We start from the raw sequence: 14,649 nt of genomic DNA, 5'->3' as shown, positions 1-14,649 counted from the left end.
TAAAAATTTCCCATCCTTCCTGGACATTTTTGTCCTTAAGGACATCCAGCCATTGGATCCCTCCTATTCTCTTTCTGAGTCTCTTAAAATCTGCCTTTCTAAAATCTAACCTTGAAGTTTGAGTCTTCACATGTCTTCCTCCTCTAGTTATCCAAAATTCTATAATAGCATGATCGCTGCCTCCTAGCGTCCCAGCCACCTTTACCTCCTCAACCATTTCCTCCCTGTTTATAAGGATTAGATCCAAAGTAGCAGATCCCCTTGTTTTCTCCCCTACCTTTTGGAAGATAAAGTTGTCAGCAAGAGAGGATAAGAATTTGCTTGACCTGTTAGTTTTACTTGAGAGAGATTCCCAACAAATGTCTGGATAGTTGAAATCTCCCATGACCACTACGTCATATTTTTTGGAGAACTTGGTCATTTGATACATAAAGAGTTCATCCATATCTTCAGCTTGCCCAGGTGGCCTGTAGTAAATGCCTACAATGGTGTCCTTTCCGTTGTTCTCTCCTTGTATTCTTACCCAAACAGTTTCCACAAAACTCCCAGTCTCTGAAGCTTCAATCTCTGTGCAGATATACGCTTTTCTAACATACAATGCGACACCTCCTCCTCGTTTATCAAGTCTGTTTCTTGCAAATAAGTTGTATCCTTTTAGCCTTTTATTCCATCATGTGTATCGTCCCACCAAGTTTCAGTGATTCCAATAACATCATATTCCTTTTCCTGCGTTAGTAGTTCCAATTCTCCTTGTTTGTTGCCCATGCTTTGTGCATTTGTATAAAAACATTTTAGTTTGTGATTGGTTTCTCTTCCTCCCATATTTTTATTATTTAAATTGTTTTGTCTTTGTTCTTCCTTTCCACTTCCAGTAGCAGAGATCTCAATAGTATTTGTCAGCTGTATGGCTTTTTCTGGCCTTTTGCTTCCCTTCCCACATTGTTCTAGTTTAAAGCTCTCCTGATGAGTGTAGCAAGGCGACTTCCAAATACATGTTTCCCAGTCTTCGTAAGGTGCACCCCATCTCTAGCAAGTAGTCCATCGTATAGGTAATTCATTCCGTGATCCAGAAATCCAAATCCTTGTTGACGGCACCATCGACGTAGCCAGTTGTTCACCTGTAGAATCTTATTCCACCTCATTGTTCCATGGCCATCCACTGGGATGATGGATGAGAAGACCACCTGCGCTCCCAATTCTTTCACTTTCTTGCCTAAGTCTTCAAAGTCACTGCAGATGGTTTCCAGGTCCTTTCTTGCGGTGTCATTTGTCCCCACATGTATTAGCAGGAATGGGTAGTGATCTGTAGGTCTGAAGAGTCTTGATATCCTGTCAGACACATCTTTAATTTTTGCTCCTGGAAGACAGCACATTTCTCTTGAGGTTATGTCTGGTCTGCAGATAGCGGCCTCTGTTCCTCTTAACAGGGAATCCCCCATGACCACCACTCTCCGTTTTTTCTTCACAACATTCTTCTTTCTCCATCCAGGAGGATTCTGAGGGCTTACAGGGTTATTCATTGCTGGCAAAGTCTTATTTTGCTGTATTTCTTCATGGTTCTCCTGCGTGAGAGCCTGGTACTGGTTCCTGAGCAGTATGGGTGCTGACTGCCTCTCTATCCTCCTACTTCTCTGGGTCACATGCTTCCATTCCTCTGTTTCGTCAGGTGCAGTTCGAATTTCTTCTCTTTCTGAATCATGAAGAGATAATTCTGCTCTGTCTAAGAACTCTTCACCTTCCTTAATGATTTTCAAGGTAGTTAACCTCTCTTCTAGATTTCGCAACTTTTCCTCCAACAGGGACACAAGCTTGCATTTCTGGCATGTGAAGTTTGGCTTTTCCACTGGCAAGTCTGTGAACATGTAGCAAGATATGCAGCTCACCAAATGGCTCCTGGACTCTTCCATGTTCTTACTGTTAATGTTCTGAAAACAGTGAAAAAAGCTTAAAAAAAAAAAAAAAAGCTTCAAAATGCCGATGTCCTCTTTTCAGCTCCAACAGCCAAAATCCAGTGTTCTTTGAGCTCGCGGAGACTCTTCACTTACCCCAAAATGCAGTGGGAATATGCAAATTATCTCCTCAGGACTCCTCCCCTGGTTTACCGATGTCCTCTTTTCAGCTCCAACAGCCAAAATCCAGTGTTCTTTGAGCTCGCGGAGACTCTTCACTTACCCCAAAATGCAGTGGGAATATGCAAATGATCTCCTCAGGACTCCTCCCCTGGTTTACCGATGTCCTCTTTTCAGCTCCAACAGCCAAAATCCAGTGTTCTTTGAGCTCGCGGAGACTCTTCACTTACCCCAAAATGCAGTGGGAATATGCAAATTATCTCCTCAGGACTCCTCCCCTGGCTTGATCAGCTCCTCCATTTTGTCTGATCACTGTTCCATTCTTAGGGTATGTGCGCACATTCAGGATTTGATTGCAGAAATTTCTGCAAGGTTTCTGCATCTCTTGGCAGGAAAAACGCTGTGGCAAAAACGCACGTTTTGCTGTGATTTGGTGCATTTTTGATGCTTTTTTATGCATTTTTGTACAGCAATGAATGCTTTTAGGAGCTAAATAAAGATATTTTAAAAAAGAAACGTGGAACATCGCTTTAACCCTTTGATTAACATCGGACCTGGGGTGAACATATTGGTTAATTTAAATGATTAAATAATGTGTCTGTTGTATTTCAAATAAAGTGTTTTACTCTCAGTGTGTGTGTTTATTTAACTCTTTACTTACAGCTTACAGGTTTAGTAATGGGGGTGTCTGGTTGACACCTTTTATCACTAAACAAAGGGCTTGGTGTCAGCGAACCAAATCCCATAAACACTAATCCCATTAGCCTTAATTCCCATTCATGTCATTTCTGGGGCAGCCGAGAGCTGCTATTTTTAGTCTAGGAAAGGGCCATTAGGCCAACATGTTCCCTGGCTATTAATAACAGTTCACAGCTGTTTGGTTAGCCGCTACGTCCCCACAATCAGCAACTAGCAGCGATTTTGGACGCAGCGTAATTTTGCTGCATCCAAATTGCTGTGTTCTAATGCCGCACTTGTTTTGTCAGTACATGTGAATCCACCCATGTAATGACATTTCAATCTGTCAAAATCTGCAGTGAAGACTAGCGTCTCAGCTACAGAAATTGACATGCTGTGGGTGAGTTAGGGTATGTGCCCATGATGAGGAAATGCTGCGGGTTTGACACTGCGTGTTTATGTAGCATCAAACCTGCAGCGGCCAGATGTTACAGCATACTGGATGGGATTTCTAGAAATCCCATGTCCACTATGTGTGCATCTGAGGCTGTGGAGCACCAGCGGACATTAACATGCGGCGCGTCTTTCAGGACCACAGCATGTCAAATTCGCTTGCGAAGTCGTAACAGAAATTTGAACACTAGAATGTATTGAATGCGGTAAATCCACATATATACCAGCGCTACAGTATGCAAACATGAAATATATGAAATTTGAATTGCATTACTGCTCTAGAAAATAGATATAAATGAGAATTCTTAGCGCATAAATTGGCCAATTCATGTGTACCCGGCAGCCACAGTAAGGCGACTCTCATTGCTGGAAACCTGCCTAGGGTGAATCCTCTCTTAGACTGAAGTCTACATGTATATGGGATGGTAGGAACCAACTATAATTAAAACCGCCTGAGGCTTAGGGGTTAGTATATTTCATGTTTGCATACTATAGCGCTACAGAGTGCTACTTTATTTGTTGGTTATATGTGGAGACGGCTACTCTTAGTAAGCACCTGTACACACCAGTTTTCTGTTTTGGAAGTGACAGTCAGTCTTTTGATATTTGTATATATAGACTTTCTGACTGAGCACTCCACCCCTAAGCCTCAGGCAGTTTTAATTATAGCAGGATCCTACCTTCCCATATACAAGTAGACTTCAGTTTAAGAGAGGATTCACCCTAGGCAGGTTCCCAGCAACTTGAGTCGCCTTACCGTGGCTGCCGGGTACACATTGGCCAATTTATGCGCTACAAATTCTCATTTATTTCTATTTTCTAGAGCAGTAATGCAATTCAAATTTCATATATTTCATGTTTGCATACTATAGCACTACAGAGTGCTAATTTATTTGTTGGTTCTATATTGAGATGGCTACTCTTAGTAAGAACCTGTACACACCAGTTTTCTGTTTTTGAAGTGATGGTAAGTCTTTTGATGTTTGTTTACCAACTGTGGTAGATCAGTACATAGATGTAGACACAGGAAAACTGTCTCTTTAAATCTTCCACTGGTTTATTAAGAGTATTGTATAAGCCAGTGCAACATTAGCAAAACAAACACGGCATTCTCGGCCTAGCAGAAAAAACAAAACATAACGTATGGAACAGACCTTGTTGCTATTGAAAACCGCCCCCTTCAGGAACAAAATACACAAGATTTAGCTTTCCTTCTCATAAAAATACAGCTCCAGAGCTTTCACTACCAGGCCTACCCCACACCAAATGCTCTAGAAAGCTGGGTATGTATCCTCTGGACTCCTCCCACTCTGCAGCTGTTTAACTAAACATGACTAATTAACCCCTCTCAGCACTTTGTGTGCTGGAGCATTTTCCTGTTTATATTACTGGAGCTAACAATCTCAGTGCTACATATCTCCCCTCCAGTACTTTGCCAGTGACTTTATCACACAACTCACACGGGAAAATAGGTAAAACACTAAATAACTGCAACTGACTCAGCCGATTCATGTACAGACTAGAGATTCTGACCCCGCAGTCCCTAGTTGGTTCCTACATGGACTGGAATAGCCCTAATAACAGACTAAACTATGGCAGCTCGGACCTATGCTGCCTAAAATGCCGTCAATCGCTTCACGTTCCTTCTAAGGAACCGGAGGGCAGATCAGAGTGCAATTTACCTACAGAAGGGAAGGAGTGCTGAGATATAAAGAGATGCCAGAGTGAGTTAAAACAAGCCACGAAATGCAAAATGAAAAGCTAAGATATGTACTGCTAAAGATTGATCCAGAAATGTCCAGCACATCTTCTTAATGTTTTAAAAAAATTCTTGCTTTATTCAAATCCTCATAAAAACATTTGTAGAGGAAAAAACAAGACTCCTAACTTGATATCCTGCTCAGGAGAGGAAATGTCATTTGTGAAACAGCTGATGAGTGATTAATATTAGAACACATGCCGGTCAATAAGGTGCACCACACATATAAAAAAACTACATCTTTTCAGACAAAGTTTGGATCAAAACAAAAGGGAAAGAAAAAAGGAAAAGAACATATGGAGAACAGAGCTACAGAGCAACATTTTAAAGATGATGCTTCTTTTTTATGCATTTCATGCACTATGTCCCCTCCTCGGTGTTTCATATTTATTTTTTCAACTGCAATAATAGTGCATGAAATGCATAAAAAAGGAGCATGCTGGATTCTGCGTTTAAACACAAGAGCTCACTTGGGTTTGAACCAGAAAACAGATTTAAGTTATTTTTATTAATTTTTTATGATAAACTGTTTTTGATATATAAATCATCTTTAACCCCTTCGCGATCTTGGGATTTTCCGTTTTTGCATTTTCGTTTTTTGCTCCTCTTGTTCCCAGAGTCTTAGCATTTTTATTTTTTGGGCAATACGGCCATGTGAGGGCTTATTTTTTGCGGGACGAGCTGTACTTTTAAACGCCGTTACTAGTTTTACCATATCGTGTACTGGAAAATGGGAAAAAAATTCCAAGTGCGGTGAAATTGAAAAAAAAATGCAATTCTCCAGTTGTTTTTTGTATTTTTTTCTTTCCACGTTCACTGGATGCTAAAACTGACCTGACATTATTATTCTCCAGCTCAATACGAGTTTGTAGACACCAAACATGTATAGGTTCTTTTTTATTTAAGTGGTGAAAAAAAAATCCCAAGTTTGCTAAAAAAAAACTCAGTGTAGGAGGGGGAGGAATCAGACGCTGGTGGTAAACCCGAGACAGGTGCAGTGTGAAAAGTAATATCACCAGCAAGAAACTACAGCAGGGCGAAAGTATACATAGCCGCACCCGAAAGATGATTGGGCAGACAAATGAATTAACGAAAACACCTGTGGACATAAAAAGCCTAAAGCAAGGTTAGGTATTGGAGGAGAAATTCAGTGTTTGGAGTAGGTGGTTGGAGAGTTGTTCAGGAGATTTCTGCTTGAAGTTGGTTTGCATGCTCATCCTACCCTATTTGGTTTCTCCTACTTATCCCAGAGTGTTCTACTCTGTTTTTGTGAGAATATTTGTCCGTCTGGTTAGTGTAGTTCTATACACTTCAGCCTCACATCTACATGGGTGGGACAATATGTGACAGTAGCCTATTCGAGAATTAGCTAAGCACTGCACTCTGCTTTTTCTGGCAGTATCATAGTCGATGAATAGAGAAGTAGTGAACCATGCCCTCCTCTACCTCCTCTCCTCTCCTCTACTAAATGGGAGGAGACACAGATTAGATATTAGAAAAAACTTTTTGACAGTTAGGGTGATTAATGAGTGGAACAGGCTGCCACGAGAGGTGGTGAGTTCCCCTTCAATGGACGTCTTCAAACAGAGGCTGGACAGACATCTGTCTGAGATGATCTAGTGAATCCTGCTTTGAGCAGGGGGTTGGACCAGATGACCCAGGAGGTCCCTTCCAACTCTACCATTCTATGATTCTATGATTCTATGATTCTACCCAGTTCAAGTTGAAAGAGCTACAGTGCCTATAAAAAGTATTCATACTCATTTACTTTTCCACATTTTTTCACTTTAAACCCACAAACTATTAGGATTTTATGTGAGATACCAACACAAAGTAGCAAGTGTTTGTGAAGTATAAAGGAAATGATTCATGTTTTTTTAATTATTTAAAAATATCAATCTGAAAACTGTGATGTGCATTTGTATTCAGCCACCCCGAGTCAATAATTTGTAGGACCAATTTTCGCTGCAATTACTGCTGCAAGTCTTTTGGGGTATGTCTCTACCAGCTTTGCACATCTAGAGACTGATATTTTTGCCCATTCTTCTTTGCAAACTAGCTCTAGCTCAGTGAGATTGTCTGTGAATAGAAATCTTGCCACAGATTCTCAATAATGATTTTCATGTATGGCTATAGGGGAGGTTATGTATTTATTAGTGATGGGTGAGCAATAAAATGCTCAGGTGCTCGTTACTCAAATCAAGCAAATCGTAATGCTTGGGTCCTCATTTCGAGTAACAAGCATAATGAAAGTCAATGGAAACTCAAGCATTTTTCCAGCAGAACCTACTAGGTGGTCTGTGGGCGGGTGGGGGATGGAAAATCATTGAAATAGACAGAAACACTGCTGAAATGGAATGGGAGCAGCATGGGGAAGACCCCTGTATGCATCTCCGAGTCACAGGTCGCTGCTGGGAACAATGATGTCCGAGTATTACGCCACTTTTATGGACTGACAATAAAACATACAAAAACAAAATTAAAATGGATTTTACAGGGGAAAAAGGTTAGAAAACATTCTTTCCTGTATAAATACTTGTATACAGTGGGGGAAATAAGTATTTGATCCCTTGCCGTTTTTGTAAGTTTACCCACTGACAAAGACAATTTTAACCTACCCTTAAAATTATAGACTGTTTATGTCTTTGTCAGTGGGCAAACTTACAAAAACAGAAAGGGACCAAATACTTATTTCTCCCACTGTATAAGGCAAAATAAAAAAGAGTAGGAAAAGAAACACCATCTCTCACAGTATTTTCCTGTCGTTCTTGAGCAATAAATAAATAAATAATTTAAACAAATAATGTAGAGTCTTCCCTATTTTTAATAACCAGCTAAGGCAAAGAAGACAGCTGCGGGCTGATATTATCAGGCTGGGAAGGTCCATGGTTACTGGCCCCTACCCAGCCTAAAAATACCAGCCCACAGCCACAACAATTCTGTCGCCCTGTCTCAGCTCTTCCCAATTGCCCTGGTGCATTGAAAATCAGGGTAATGGGATTTGGAGTTGATGACAGCTGTGATTTGTCAAAAATCACAGTTGACATCAACCCATGGGGTTAGTAATGGAAAGGTGTATGTCAGACACCCCCTTTACTAACCCAGTAAGAAAAAAAAAACACACACACAAAAATCCTTTATTCACAAAAACATTCCCAGACAAATGCCCCCGTTCTCCCATTTATTAAAAAAACAAAACTATGCAGTTCTGAACTAGTCCAACAATCGCACGATGTCCCAAACGTCTGAAGCGTAAAGAGCGCCGTAATGACGGCACTGCCGGGAATGCTGCTCCACGAGACTGGCCGGCTATGAACTTATGTAACCTCAGTGACGTCAGGGAGGTTACATCAGTTCACAACCGCCTGGGTCTCACGGAGCACTGTGACCGGCAGTCCAGCAATCCATGTGACCTGGTGGAATCGCTGTAGTATGTCGGACTGCGCTGCCGCCGTGTCACACAGAGCGCAGTCCAAAGTACTACAGTGATTCTGGCTGGTCACGCAGACTGCCAGACTGCGCTCTGCGTGACCCATTGATTGTGAGGCCCAGCAAACTTAAGGGAGTCTTTAAGGGAGACTTTAAGGTTACTGGAGTTCCCAGCTGCTGGAAAACCTGGAGGCAGTGAACTCTGGTAACCTTAGTTCCCAACCTCCAGGTGTCTCAGCAGTTGGGAGCTCCAGTAAGCTTAAAGTCTCCCTTAACCCTAGAACGCATGACCATAAAAATCTACACTTTCACATACCTGGGGCCTTTTAGGCCCGTGTGCAAATAACATGGAATAACTCTAACAAAAATGACAAACAACTATATACCTGAGGAATACCTAGAGTTTCAAAATTCTAACTAAAGGAATCTTGCAGAAAATAGAAAACAATTAACAGGGCGGGCCTGCGAGGCCCCAGGTATGCGTTCTAGGGTTAAAGGCTCCATTAAGGTTTCAGGGCCTCACAGCTGCCTCAAGACTTGGTGGCTTTGAACTCTGGTGAAAGTTACTGGAGTTCACATCCATCGGGTCTCCTGGCAGCTGTGAGGCCTGGAAAATTTAAGTGAGCCTTTAAGGGAGACTTCAAAGTTACTAGAGTTCCCAGCAGCTGGGATACCTGGAGGCTGCGAACTCTTGTAACCTTAATGCATAGCCTCCAGGTGTCCCAGCATCTGGGAACTCCAGTAACCTTAAAGTCTCCCGGCTGTGTGCACACATTGCGTTTTTAACTCGCTTTTTATAGCTTTTTTTTTACCTGTGTTTTTGTACAGCAATGAATGCTGGTTAAAGCTAGTAAGAAAAAAAGAGGAAAAAAGGCTTAGTTAAAGAGATAGATAGAGGGATGGATATATAGATAGATATATAGATAGATAGATAGATAGATTGATAGATAGGTTAGATAGATGCAGAGAGATAGAGAAATAGCCGGAAGCAAGGGGTTCTCCCTATTTTTAACAACCAGCTAAGGCAAAGCAGACAGCTGAAGGCAGATAATATGAGGCTTTGAAGGGCCATGGTTATTGGCCCCTTCCTAGCCTAAAAATACCAGCCCTCAGCCACCCCAGAACTAGCACATCACATTAGATGTGCCAGTTCTGGTGCCCTATCTCAGCTCTTCCCGATTGCCCTGGTGCAGTGGCAATCGGGGTAATGAGATTAGGGGTTGATGTCAGAATCTGGCGCCTACACCAAGCCCTGAAGTTAGTACTGGAGAGGTGTCAGTCAGACACCTCCACTACTAACCTTGTATGTAAAAATCAATAAACACACACATCATAGAAATGTCCTTTATTTTAACAAGAAAAAAAAACAGACACCCTCTTTCACCAATTTATTCCCCCCCAAAAAAATCCCATGCAGGTCTGCCATAATCCAATGGATCCACCATAATCTACATCGATGTACCAAGATTAGTCCAGTCCAAAATTCCAGCATATGGAACGCCGTCTAGAGAATGGGGCTTCATAGGCTGTTACTCCAGCACGCAGTGCCGGGTTCTCACAGTGTTCCGCAATAGCCGGCAGAGTCTGTGACCAGCAGTGACATCAGTAAGGTTACCGCCAGTCACAGATGCTGTTTCCCACCTGTCACACAGCGACTGTGACCGGCGGTAACCTTCCTGAAGTCACCACTCGTCACAACGGCCCGCTCTTGCGCTACCCTCAGGGTGAGAACTGGCAGTGGCTGCTACAGCATATCAAGCTTCACTCAGTGAATGGGGCTTCGTATGCTGCGGACGTCAGAGTGGTGATTGTGGTGCCGTGGACTATATCAGACCTGTGCGGGACCTTTTCTTTCTGTTCTTTTAATTAAAGGACGTTTGTGTCTTTATTTGTTTTTCAATAATTCAACTGCCAGTTAAGCAGATATAAATGCTTAATGAATATTCACTGCTTCCCCTGTCCATCTCTCGGCCCAAGAGATGGGCAGGGGAAGCAGTGACTATTAATTTTATCCTCTGATTTCAGTGGTCAGTGGGCCAAGCATCAGGTCCCTGGGTCTTAGAACCCAACATGGCTACTGCATTACTGTGTATGGCAGGCAATCCCTGCACGTTGATTGGCTGTCTAACAGCCGCAAAACATGAGGGATAGGGACTCGAGCATCCGCCCGAGCAACCCCAACACTCGGCCGAGTAACGAGAGTAAATGAGCACCCTAATGCTCGATAGAGTAACGAGCAGTGCCGAACATGCTCGCTCATCACTAGTGTTAAGCGATACCTTCCGATATCAGGAAATATCGGATCGGATTGGATTGGGCCGATACCCAAAAAGTATCGGATATCGCCGATTCCGATACCGGAAACCAATGCAAGTCAATGGGACACAAATATCGGAATGAAAATAAACCCTTTCTTTACTTGTAGGTTAATTCTACATGAAGGAAAACAACTAACAATAATGTAGAATGTATTGGGGGAGGTGGTTGCCCAAATCAATGGGACCAGTGCTCACAGTGAAACATGAAAAGCCGGCAATTCAGCAGCGGCATACACCGGTACCCGACAATTTATAACAGAAAGAATAGAGCTTCACACATAGATTAGATAGATAGAAACATGTCAGTCACATATATATGAAGTACAGTGACAGTGTTGCTTACTGTACTTGTCATTTAGTGTAAAGGATTTATTAAAAAAAATATTAGTGTTTTCATGCACCATCTCTTTAAAAAAGCCGGCCGGCAATTCAGCAGCGGTACCCGACAATTTAGAATAGAAAGAATAGAGAATCACACATAGATTAGATAGATAGAAACATGTCAGTCACATATATATGAAGTACAGTGACAGTGTTGCTTACTGTACTTGTCATTTAGTGTAAAGGATTTATTTAAAAAAATATTAGTGTTTTCATGCACCGTCTCTTTAAAAAAGCCAGCCGGCAATTCAGCATCTGTACCCGACAATTTAGAATACAAAGAATAGAGAATCACACATAGATTAGATAGATAGAAACATGTCAGTCACATATATAAGAAGTACAGTGATAGTGTTGATTACTGTACTTGTCATTTAGTGTTAAAATAAAGGATTTATTAAAAAAAAAAATTGGCGCGGGGTTCCCCGTAATTTTAGTCTCTAGCGGAAGTTAAGCAGACGGCTGGGGCAGATGTTTGAAGCCTGGGAAGGGGGTAATACCCACGGAGCTTCCCAGGCTACTAATATCAGCCCCCAGCTGAATACCTAGCCTTTACTAGATATTAAAATGGGGGACCCCCCCAAAAAAATGACGTGGGGTCCCACCTATTTTAATAGCTAGCAAAGGCTAGGCAGACAGCTGGGGGCTGATATTAATAGCCCAGGAAGGGTGCCATGAATATTGGCCCCCTCCCAGGCTAGAAACACCAGCCGTCAGCCGCCCCAGAAATGGCGCATCCATAGGATGCGCCAATTCTGGCACTTAGCCTCGCTCTTCCCACTGCCCTGTAGCGGTGGCAGTGGGGTAATGGGGTTGGGGTTGATGTCAGCTTATAATGCCAGCTGACATCAAGCCCAGGTTAGTAATGGAGAGGCGTCTATAAGACACCCCCATTACTAACCCCATAGTCAAAGTTAAAAAAAACACAAACACCCAGAATAAAATCCTTTAATTGAAATAAACACACAATTCTTTATTGTTCTAAATTAAACCATACTTACCGTCACACCCATTCCAGCTGAAGCCAAAGATCTCCTGCAATAAAAATAAAATAATAAACCAACATCATCCTTACCTTTCCATGGTTCCCAGGACAGCTTCAGCTCTGCTACATCGAGATGACAGGCTGGACCGCAGCAGAACGCTGCCATCCAGCTTGTCATCCCGCAGACACTGAGAAGCGCAGGCATGCTTGCGCTCCTCAGTGTCTGGCTGTGACGGCATCCAGATGAGCCGACAATGAACTCGGCTCACCTCATGCACGTCACTGATAGCGTGGGAGAATTCTCCTGCGCATGCGGTGAGCGTGAGAGACTCGGCTCATCGGGATGCCGTCACAGCCTGACACTGAGGAGCGCAAGCATGCCTGCGCTTCTCAGTGTCTGCGGGATGACAGGCTGGATGGCAGCGTTCTGCAGGTCCAGCCTGTCATCTCGATGTAGCAGAGCTGAAGCTGTCCTGGGAACCATGGAAAGGTAAGGAAGATGTTGCTTTATTATTTTACTTTTATTGCAGGAGATCGTTGGCTTCAGCTGGAATGGGCGTGATGGTAAGTATGGTTTAATTTAGAACAATAAAGAATTGTGTGTTTATTTCAATTAAAGGACTTTATTCTGGGTGTTGTGTTTTTTTTTTAAATACTTTACTAGAAATTCATGGCGGTCATGTCTAATATTGGCGTGACCCCATGAATTTCGGGCTTAGGGCCAGCTGATAATGCCAAGCTGGCCCTAACCCCTTTATTACCCAGTGAGCCACAGCACCAGGGCCCTGGATGAGTTGGGTACAGCGCCAGAAGATGGCGCTTCTATGAACGCGCCATTTTCCGGGGTGGCTGCGGACTGCAATTTGCAGCGGGGGGGGGGGGGGGGGCAGAAAGCTTGGGCCTCCCTGCGCTGCAGATTCCAGCCCCCAGCTACCTAGTTGTACCTGGCTGGACACAAAAATAGGGCGAAGCTCTACGTATTTTTTTTTTTTATTATTTCATGAAATTCATGAAATAATTAAGAAAAAAGAGCTTCCCTATATTGTTGTGTCCGGCCAGGTATAAATAGGCAGCTGGTGGTTGGGGGCAGCCCGTTCCTGCCTGCTGTACCTGGCTGGACACAAATATAGTGCGAAGCCCCACATCAATTTTTTTTTAATTATTTCATGAAACAATTTAAAAAAATAAGGGCTTCCCTATATTGTTGTGTCCGGCCAGGTACAAATAGGCAGCTGGTGGTTGGGGGCAGCCCGTTCCTGCCTGCTGTACCTGGCTGGACACAAATATAGGGTGAAGCCCCACATCAATTTTTTTTTAATTGTTTCATGAATTTCCTGAAATAATTAAAAAAAATTGACGTGGGGCTTCGCCCTATATTTGTGTCCAACCAGGTACAGCAGGCAGGAACGGGCTGCCCCCAACCACCAGCTGCCTATTTGTACCTGGTTGGACACAACAATATATGGAAGCCCTTTTTTTCTTTATTATTTCATGAATTTCATGAAATAATTTAAAAAAAAAATACGTGGGGCTTCTCCCTATTTTTGTGTCCAGCCAGGTACAACTAGGTAGCTGGGGGCTGGAATCCGCAGCGCAGGGAGGCCCAAGCTTTCTGCCCCCCCCCCCCCCCCGCTGCAAATTGCAGTCCGCAGCCACCCCGGAAAATGGCGCGTTCATAGAAGCTGGATGCTGTACCTGGCTGGCATACAAAAATATGGCAAAGCCCACGTCAAAATTTTTGGGAAAAATTAATTAACAAATAAATAATAATTTAGGGACTGCATCTTTATTAACTCCTCAAATGTCATTTAGTGTTAAAATAAAGGATTTATTTTAAAAAAAATTGACGTGGGATCCCCCATAATTTTAGTCTCTAGCGGAGGTTAAACCGACGGCTGGGGCAGATGTTTAGGAGCTTCCCAGGCTACTAATATCAGCCCCCAGCTGAATACCTAGCCTTTACTAGCTATTAAAATGGGGGACCCCCCCAAAAAAAATGACGTGGGGTCCCCCCTATTTTAATAGCTAGCAAAGGCTAGGCAGACAGTTGGGGGCTGATATTAATAGCCCAGGAAGGGTGCCATGAATATTGGCCCCCTCCCAGGCTAGAAACACCAACCGTCAGCCACCCCAGAAATGGCGCATCCATAGGATGCGCCAATTCTGGCACTTAGCCTCGCTCTTCCACGCTGCCCTGTAGCGGTGGCAGGGGGTAATAGGGTTGGGGTTCATGTCAGCGCCAGCTGCCATGAAGCCCAGGTTAGTAATGATGGGCGTCTATAAGACACTCCCATTACTAATCTACAAAGTGTTAAAAAGAAAAAAACACACTACACCCAGAAAAAAGTAATTTATTTGAAATAAAACACACCATTTTATTTAATTCTTAGTTTACTAAAAAAAAAATAGTTACCTGTCCACGTTCCTGCGCTGATCTCCCATGCACAGCTGTCACATCTGGAGATGGTGACAGCTGTGCATGGCTGCTGTAAGCTCACGCTGCCGGGAACACGTCCGCTCCCGGCAGCGGGAGCCCCTGACTGAGGTCACCGGAGTGCATTCAGGCAGCGCAGCTCC

This window comes from Phyllobates terribilis, unplaced genomic scaffold (assembly GCF_046119375.1).
Source record: "Phyllobates terribilis strain yellow unplaced genomic scaffold, ASM4611937v1 Scaffold_3__8_contigs__length_932513732, whole genome shotgun sequence".
NCBI lineage: Eukaryota > Metazoa > Chordata > Amphibia > Anura > Dendrobatidae > Phyllobates > Phyllobates terribilis.
This window is presented reverse-complemented; position numbering follows the sequence as displayed.